Consider the following 9,185-nt stretch of genomic DNA (forward strand, 5'->3'; position numbering starts at 1 on the left):
ATTTTTCACCTCATAAAGCTTCGATTCTTGAACATTCAAGAATGAACTATCCGATTAAATACTGGGTTGTTCAATACGTTTTGCGATTCAACTACAGAGGGCGCCACTACTAGCATAAATTTATGTTATTTTGTTCGTACTCTCCATACTCTCCATATGAACGCATGTGAGGTTTCATTTCAAGCCATTCTTTGTTTATAAGCCATTTAGTATCGATGCGTTACAGTATTTTTTGACAATTTAAAAACTTAACTATCATGCAGTGATTGAATTTTTATTTTTCGAAGGCTTCAAAGTAAAGGAAATTTATAAATGAATGTTGGACTCCTCGCCTTCAATGAGTACAGCAGAAAGATGGGTTGCTGAATTTAAAAGGTGTTGTACGCCTTAAAGACGATCCACGTCAAGGACGTCTAAAATCAGCAACAACACATGAAAACGTAGAAAAATTACAGGATGTCGTATTGGACAATCGCCGAGTGACTGAAAGAAATTTAGTAGATGCCTAAGGTATCTCATAGGACAGTGTAAGCAACATTTAAACTAAAGTATTGAGTTTTAGAGCTTTCAAAAAGCAAGCAAGCAAAAATCCATGAATCCAAGTCCAAGTCGAATCCAAGTTCGAATTGTTGAAGCATCCACCGTATTCATCAGATTTGGACTCTAGCGGCTTCAATCTTATTGAACTGACTTATCATCTTATCTTTTCTTATTAATGCTCAAAACTTATTGAACAACCTGGAAACACCCTTTCGCTTATTTCGCTGTTCACCAAAGGACCTTTTGCTTGTTTGAAATTTGTGCTTTGAAATTGAATAATATCGTAACTTTCTCAACTCTTAGGAATTGACTTCCTGACACAACAACGCAACTTATTGAGATTATTTTTCTAATCGTACAAGGTGCAATTCAAAAATTCCAGGACTTTTATAATTTCCCATCTTCTAGTAGCGCCATCTCTTTGAAATTTGTATCGGTTGTTTGTCTATCCATTAGTAATGTTCTGTCAAATTTTTATGACATTTGGATGTATACAAGCTGAGATATCGCGCCAAATGTGACAGTACATTTATTGTGTCGGTCGAAAAATGAGCATTGAACAAAGAGCCAATATTAAGTTTTGTGTTAAACTTGGTAAAACTTTTACCGAAACTCATCAAATGATGAAACATGTTTATGGTGATGATTGTCTATCTCGTAGCCGTATTCACGAGTGGTTTAAACGTTTTCAAGAGGGACGGGAGGACTTGGAAGACGACGAACGGTCGGGGCGGCCAAGAGATATTGTGAACGAAGAAAACACGGAAATTGTGCGTGAATTCATCAAAAAAGAGCCGAAATCATCGCTTAAATACATGGAATCAGAATTGGGAATATCTGCAGCATCGATTTTTCGTATTTTGACAGAAAATTTGGGCTACCGAAAGGTTTGTGCTCGATTTGTTCCGCACACATTGAAACAACACGAAAAAGACCTCAGAATTCAACATTCAAAAGACATCATTAAAGAGGCCAAAAAGGACCGACACTTTTTGTATTCGATCGTGACTGGTGATGAGACATGGTGTTTTCAATATGATCCCGAAACCAAGCGACAAAGCAGCGAATGGAAGCATCCAGACGAGCCAAATCCGAAAAAATCGCGCCAAGAAAAGTCAAAAATCAAGTCAATGTTGATTTGTTTTTACGATTCCAAGGGTATTATTCATAAAGAATTCGTTCCAACAGGCCAAACAGTTAACGCTGTGTTTTATGTAAGTGTTTTGAAGCGTTTGGTATCACGCATTCGACGAATTCGGCCAGAATATCGCGAAGAAGGAAGCTGGCGATTATTGCATGATAATGCACCAGCTCACCGTTCGACACTCACGACAGATTTTTTGACCAAAAATCGCATTTTAAGCATCAATCATTCACCTTATTCGCCTGACATGGCACCGTGCGACTTTTATTTGTTCGGAAAACTTCATTTGGCCATGAAAGGAAAACGCTATATTGACGTTGATGCCATTCAAAAGGCGGCGACCACCATTCTCAACGCTGTACCAAAAGATGGCCTAAAAAAATCATTCGATAATCTTCTTGAACGTGCAAATCGCTGTATTCAATCCGAAGGGGATTATTTTGAAGCCGACCAATAAAATTTTTCAAAAAAAATCAATGGTTTTCGTTTTTTAATAAAAGTCCTGGAATTTTTGAATTGCACCTTGTATATTATTGAAATAAATCAATTCGAATGGTTTGCCCTTTGCAAGAATGCTCAATGTTGTAAAAGATATATCAACAGATTTATCAACAAACCTGATTGTGAATCCTGTTTCGTGATATGGTTTTAAGTGATTCTATCGGAATTGTTAAGGAAGGGCACGGATGACAGAAACTAAATTCACAAATCTTGACACAACTTACCGGTGTACCTTTACTCTAATGAGCCTCAGCACCGCATAATTCAACAAACAGCGCTCCCATGCAAATAGCCGGACGCCGCCAAAGGGAGCAGCGTCACCGGATGAAATGTTTATGTTTTGCGGGCCAATTACTTCTCGAGCAGCTCTCGATCCACTTCTTCGGGCGAGAATGAAGTTGGCAACTCACCATCAGCTGATGGCATTTCCGAAGCGTATCGAACAGTGCATTCGCCCCACCAGCGTGCCGCCGTCGAAAAGGACATGCGCCGTGGAAAGCTGTTACGCGGATGAACAGCACAGTTCATCCACAAGCCAGAATTCGAGTCGGACGAGTCTGGACTACACTTTGGCACACCACGATTCGCTCGGTCGCTCGGTTCACGTAAGCTGGCGGACCCTTTTTCCGAAAGGTTGTTTCCGACAACACGAGCACGTTGCGTGACACCTTGAACTGGGGCTCGTGGAAATTTCAGCCGTAGCGACGGAATCGTAACACGGTACGGTACGTTGGCTGGTCGTTGCTGGCGGCCGAAAGGATACCGTTGAAAGTTTAATGCTCGTTTTATGTAATTCCTTTAAATGATCTGCCCTGCAGGTGGCTTTGGTTTCGCCTTGGGGGCCGAAAACATAAAGCGTCCGATGTTTATCGACAATCCGTCGGTGAAATCGGTGAAAATAACGTCACGTTTATGTGGCGGATGGAGCAAAAAAAAGGACACACGAATTCCACTGCAGGAATTGCGGGTTGGGTTGGTAGCTACACATCCTCGCCGTGCTTCGTCGTCGTCGTCGGCAGGAGCCGCGGCTTGGAGAAGCAGCGAGAGGCGTAAAATGTTTACAAAACTCGAGCGAAACCGTGTCGTCGATACGCCGAACCGTGTCGACACAAAATTGCGCATGTCTGGGGGTTTTGACAGCTTTCGTTTGCTTACCCAGGAGCAACCGACCGATAGTCCTTGCAAGGTCAGCGGGATTCGCAGCGAGCAGGACTGTAGCGGTGGCAGTGGAAGCAGAGGAACCAGAGGCTTGTTCGGCAGTTGCCGCGGCGGATGCTTTATCTTTGGCAGACACGAAGACACTCGCCATCGGAAACTGATGCTGATTTATTTCGAACATTCGAACGGAATTTCGTCCGTCCGTTAAGTTATAAGCGATCCGAGCTGATTGGTTGAAATGTACCGAAAAGGGGGGGGCAAGAAAAAAACTTCGAGGTCACCGTAGAGGGCAGAGGCCGATGTAGTGTGAGAAAGGTCTGGCCACGACTGGTGGATGGCGTCTGGAAGAGTTTCTGTATTTGATGGCAAGTGGTTTCGACTTCGGCGCTTTCTAATTAGCTCTGCTGGGCACTCCGCAGAAGAACGGTCAATTCGTCTAATGTTTCCCCGATCCGGAGCGCCGGTCCATTGTGGTAATTAATTGTGCCCAAGATATGAACCGACGGTCTGTCAACCGCCGGCTGACCGAGAGCCTTTTAATGCAAGAGTTTGATCGTTGGTTTGCGAAGGGCGAACTCAGCCAGCTGCTGAGGACGGCCTGCAAAGTGACCACAAGTTTCAGGAATCGCTCAGATCGTTTCCATCGATGCTGACACAATGGTTTTAAATAAGCGTCCGTAGGGAACCGAGTGCTCGGCTCGGGTTATAGCAACAAGTGCATTATTGTTAACTTCCGTCAAATATTGCACAGTGATTCATGCTTCATTGGCCCTGAGCTGGTTTCGCCAAGCCAACCCAGCACATCCTCTTGTGTATGTCTCAATAAACAGAGTAAAACAACCACCTGTGCTGTCTTGCAGCATGAACAACGAGCCACCCGAACCATGATGGAGGCGCATGGTGGAGGCCACCTCTTGATGGAGGCGCATGGTGCTTCACGGTAATTTCACGTTCAGTGATTACAGATCGTGGGTGCGTTTAGTTGCCGAAGGGCTACGGTTGTGGCAGTGATGCTGAACTTCAATCGCAGCAACAATAAATAAACATTACATAAGCATTGTGCTCGCAGCTGACATCATAACCCGCTTAGAACCACCGTGTAGCAAAAAAACACTACAGGCCTTGTGGTTTCCTTTTTTAGGGCTTATCTTCTACCCAACCGCTTTTGATACACCACACCCGAAGAGGCGATATTTTATTTGAACTTTCGAGTATTCCAGTTCCGAGTACTGGTGGCACCGTTTATGCTCTTTTATGTCGCCGAAACCGAAAGGATTCTTACATAATAGGCATCGCGTTGTTTGTGTTTATTTGAATGTGAAGCAGGAACAAGAGGAAAAGGATACAGCAGCAGGATTAAGGATGAGTGCACGCGGAAACAGTGCCCTTGTGCCCGTAGTAGTACCTTTGTTGTGTGCTGCGCTATGCGAATGTGCGAGAAACATCCACCACAACACAGCGGCGCTGTGTGAAAAGATATTTGTCGTTGCCACGAACGAAACTCTGTTCTGGTTGCAAATTCCTTTTGTTTCTCGACGACCACAAAGGAAAGGTAGTTTTTTTTGGTTTCTCTCCCATCCGTGCGCCGGCCATTGTTTGCGCCAACTCCGCCAATTCAGTCTTATGTTGCGAGGTTGCCGTGTGCGCCGTATTCTGCCGAATTGGCACCGGTCTAAGGGGGCGAGCCTTCAGCGAATGTCATTCTGTGGGTTCTGCGACCGGCACGGCACAGTCCATTGTGACGGACTTTTTATTTGGGGCGTCAAGAAAGACTTTCACGTGGCATCACCCCGTGGCTGTGGCCGGGAGAAGGGGAAACAATAAAAACAAGGTCCTACTTCTAGAAATCGCCATCGCCAACGATGACGGATGGTTGGTGTCCTTGTGCTATTTTGTCCATTTATCTTTGCGTCCAGCCCGAACCAATTTGGTTCAATGGCCGGTGGTTGCGTGTGAAAGTGGAACAAAGGCTGCCACAAACAATTGCCCACCGGCACCCACCGGGGATTGTGGCAAGGCTTGGCGGCTGGCCGGAAGCGGAAGGAATTTCAAAATGAAAAGAATTTTGTCGAAATAACAAACAAATCAGTGGAGATTTTCGTCCTCCGGAAGATGTTGTGTTTGCATCCGGCTTGGCAGTTGTTATGCATCGGTGCTCTCGTTCCTTCCGATGCTTTTCGATTTTAAGCGCACCGTTGCTCGCGCTGAGCCATTAGTGACTAGTATGCAAATCCGGTAAGACGAGCATGAAAAAAACAGGGCATCAATGAAAGTCCGTGATCTGCATGTATGGCAGCTCGCCTTTATTTATCACTCATACTCTGCTTCTATAATTAAAAAAAAAACAATTGATATTGATTCATATAATATGCTATGTTCGTGCACTTCACGTTCGTATAACGAAAGATTTTCAAATTGTTCAGGCACACCATGTTCTAAATCAAATGTCTTTGTTACGTGTTTTGGGCTCAAATTGGGCTTTGTAGAATACATATCAGGTTGGGGAAAAAGTAATCGACGTTTTTCACGACAGATGCCTTTAGTGATCGATATCTCGTGAAGTATCGATCGTACAGTTTCAAGTTTAGGCTCGTTTTAAAGCTGATACTTTACACTTAAAAAAATGCTTTCACTGTTTTTGTTTGTTATTCGTTTGTGAGTTACAGGGTGTTAACAATGGAGGTCAACTAAGAGAAAATTCGGTACATTTTACAGTTTTTCTTTGAAAAGGCGAAAATTCAAGCTAGGCCGCTGAAATTTTGCATGGTGTTTATGGTGCCGATACTCTAACAGCTAGTTGGATAAATTTTGGTTTCGTTGACCCGTTTCAGTTATTTTTGATGTTAAAGATGCACCTCGCAGGCAGACACGTCATCGAAAATGTCGATAAAATCACAGAAATAATCAAAGTTGATCGGCATGTTAGTAGTCAGAGCATCGGCCAGGAGCTAAAGATTAACCATCAGACAGTTTTAAGCCATTTGCGCAAAGCTGGATTCACAAAGAAGCTCGATGTTTGGGCGCCACCCTATTTACACCAAAAAACATGATGGCTCGAATTTCCATCTGCGCAATTTTGGCCAAACGGAATGAAATCGACACCATTTCTAAACGGATGGGTACTGGGGATGAGAATGGGATACATACGACAATACTGTGTGAAATGATCGTGGTCTAAGCGTGGTGAAGCAGCTTAACCGGTGGTCAAACCAGGAACTACGGCTAGGAAGGTTCTACTGGGTATATGGTGGGACTTGAAAGGAACGTTTATTGTGAGTTGCTTCGTGTGCCAAACACTAAATTCAGATCTCTACTGTCAATTACTGCACCGTTCGAAGCTAGCAATTGACCAGAAACGACCAGAATCGGCCAACGGAAGAGGTTTTGTGTTCCACCAGGACAACGAAATGTTACGCACGTCTTTAGTGACTCGCCAGAAAGTCCGGGAGCTTGGTTGGGAAGTTTTAATGCATCCACCGTATAGTCCGGACCTTGCACTAAGCGATTGACACCTTTTTCGCATTACAAAATTTCCTGAGTGATGAAAAACTGAGATCAAAAAAGGATTGTGAAAATGGATTGCTCGAGTTTTTCGCCAATAACGACTAAGCCTTTTACAAGAGAGGCATTATGAAGGTATTTTAAAAGACAACAAATTTTCCAACAAAATGGTGCATATTTGACGCAAATCGGACCATTGGAAGTATCTTAAATAATGTTTTGAAGTTCACGCAAAAAACGTCGATTTCTTTTTCCCCAACCTGATATGTTAGCGTTAGAATACATGAGAATAGCGAAAAGAAGTTTAGCTACTGAACGATTGAATAATATGTGAAAATCTGGGCTTCTATATCTTCTTTTAGAGTCGCTCTTTCGAGTTGGTAAATATTAGTTTAAGGTTCTAAAAGCAAAATTATGACGATTAAATGACATTTTGATTTCGTGTGTTTTATTATTACGTTAGCATTACTGGGTAAGAAAAGGTGCTCTAGAATGAAGAATTGTTGATTTGACTCAACTACAGCTATAAGGAGTTGAACTTTTCTTTCATATGTGGTCTAAATCAACATTAGGAAACAAATTATAATTGCATTATGGTCCAGGGATGCATTGTTCGCATGAACGTTACAGGTTGGTGGCATTTCCTGGTTGTGGTGAGATGAGAATATGTGGGCATTGGTAGACCTGAGAGAACATTTCAGAAAACTCTACATAATTTAACAGAATTGGCTCGATTAGTTAAAACTACCTGGTCAACAATAATATCTGAGGACCGTAGAACGGAGTGCATGACAAATCCGCGCTGTTTGGCAATATCTTCAAGGTGGAATGCATTGCGGATAGTAAACTTCTTTTTGCGTTCTAAATTCTGCAGTAGAATTTTGATCTATATATAATCTATAAATATGTATGGCTAATACTTTGCCTTTGTATCCATGACCCCTAAATACAGCAAAACTATCGCTTACACGTCTTACATAATAGCCGATTATGGTAACGGTGACGTTGCCAATACATTCAACGTTTGTGGGAAATCATGAAAACACTTGAGTGAAACCGAAGAGAATCACCCAAAAGCATGTACCGATAGCCCAAAGAGTCACTGTTACACCGATAATCGCACCGTATTGATCAAACTGGGGCAATCGAACGATGTATGTAGTTGATTATATTTAGCTTCCGCAAATAAATGACCGCAATCTTGAAGATTTTATGAAACTATCTATTTTCATCATAATGCCCTGATAATTGGATGCTTATGTGAAGATCTCCGCCCGCGCGGTGGCTTTGGGAGGGTCATGAGTCACTGATTCCCTGGCCCCTCCGACCATCCGACCGGCTCGATCTTCGTGGCCCGCCCACCGTGGTCGCAATAGTTGACCTCATTTCGCTAAGACGTTGTTCAACGAAAATGATGGCAAGTGGAAAGAATGGAAGCACTCTGAAAGCTAATCTGCTTTCTGTATCGCATCCTTCTTCCTTGCGATGCCCTTCGAGCCGTTTACACAATTTGCTCCACTTTCGCCCTGCGCCCGCTCTGGACGGTGGACGGTGCTCAAGATGACGATTTTATCGAAGGACACGCGCTGCCCAGCGTGGCTGCCCTTGTGCCTGTCGCCGTGGTTGGCTTTTCGATGGACACGATAATCGATGTTTACGAGCATTAAGAGTAAAATGTGGTCTCAATGTGGTTGCGAACAACAGGCCCTCGGCCGTTGCCAACGCAGGATCTGGTTAGCAGATTTTTGGGGCTTTCGGTTGCCGCAGTAGCTTCTAATCTGGCTAAGAATTGTTGATTGGAGCCAATCTTGATTGGCTACAGTGGGCAAGTTTGATGGCACCGTGCGAATGGATATTTAATGCGGTCAGGCTTATCAAAATTTGTGGCGAATTTCTGCGCCGTAGCTTAACAGCTACGTTTCTTGAACGCCCGATTCGGCTACTGGAGCACCGAAAAGAATTAGCAAATAAGGTGGTACGCTTACGGCTTGCCAACGGGAACACGTTTCGATGAGACATTTATTGGGTTCTATGAAAAGTTTCGACCATTAACAGGAATTTATTAGCGAACAACCGATGCGTGGCATGCCGGGAGTTTCAGGAGCCCGTTGTCGTTGGCATGGATTCGGTGGCGGTGTGTTTGTGAAACGGCACACTCCCGTCGCAACGTTCCTTGTGGTGCCATTAACGGTAAGGCGTCTGCGTCGGTATGTGATTGCTATTAAAGTGTCACCTTGGGGCTGCCTGGCCGTTCGTTCCGAGGCCGAGCGAGGCCAATCATGGCGAAACATGTGAAAGGGAAGGGAAAGAAAGAAGCGAGCAGCAAAAATGGATGGCATAA

This window comes from Anopheles cruzii, chromosome 2 (assembly GCF_943734635.1).
Source record: "Anopheles cruzii chromosome 2, idAnoCruzAS_RS32_06, whole genome shotgun sequence".
NCBI lineage: Eukaryota > Metazoa > Arthropoda > Insecta > Diptera > Culicidae > Anopheles > Anopheles cruzii.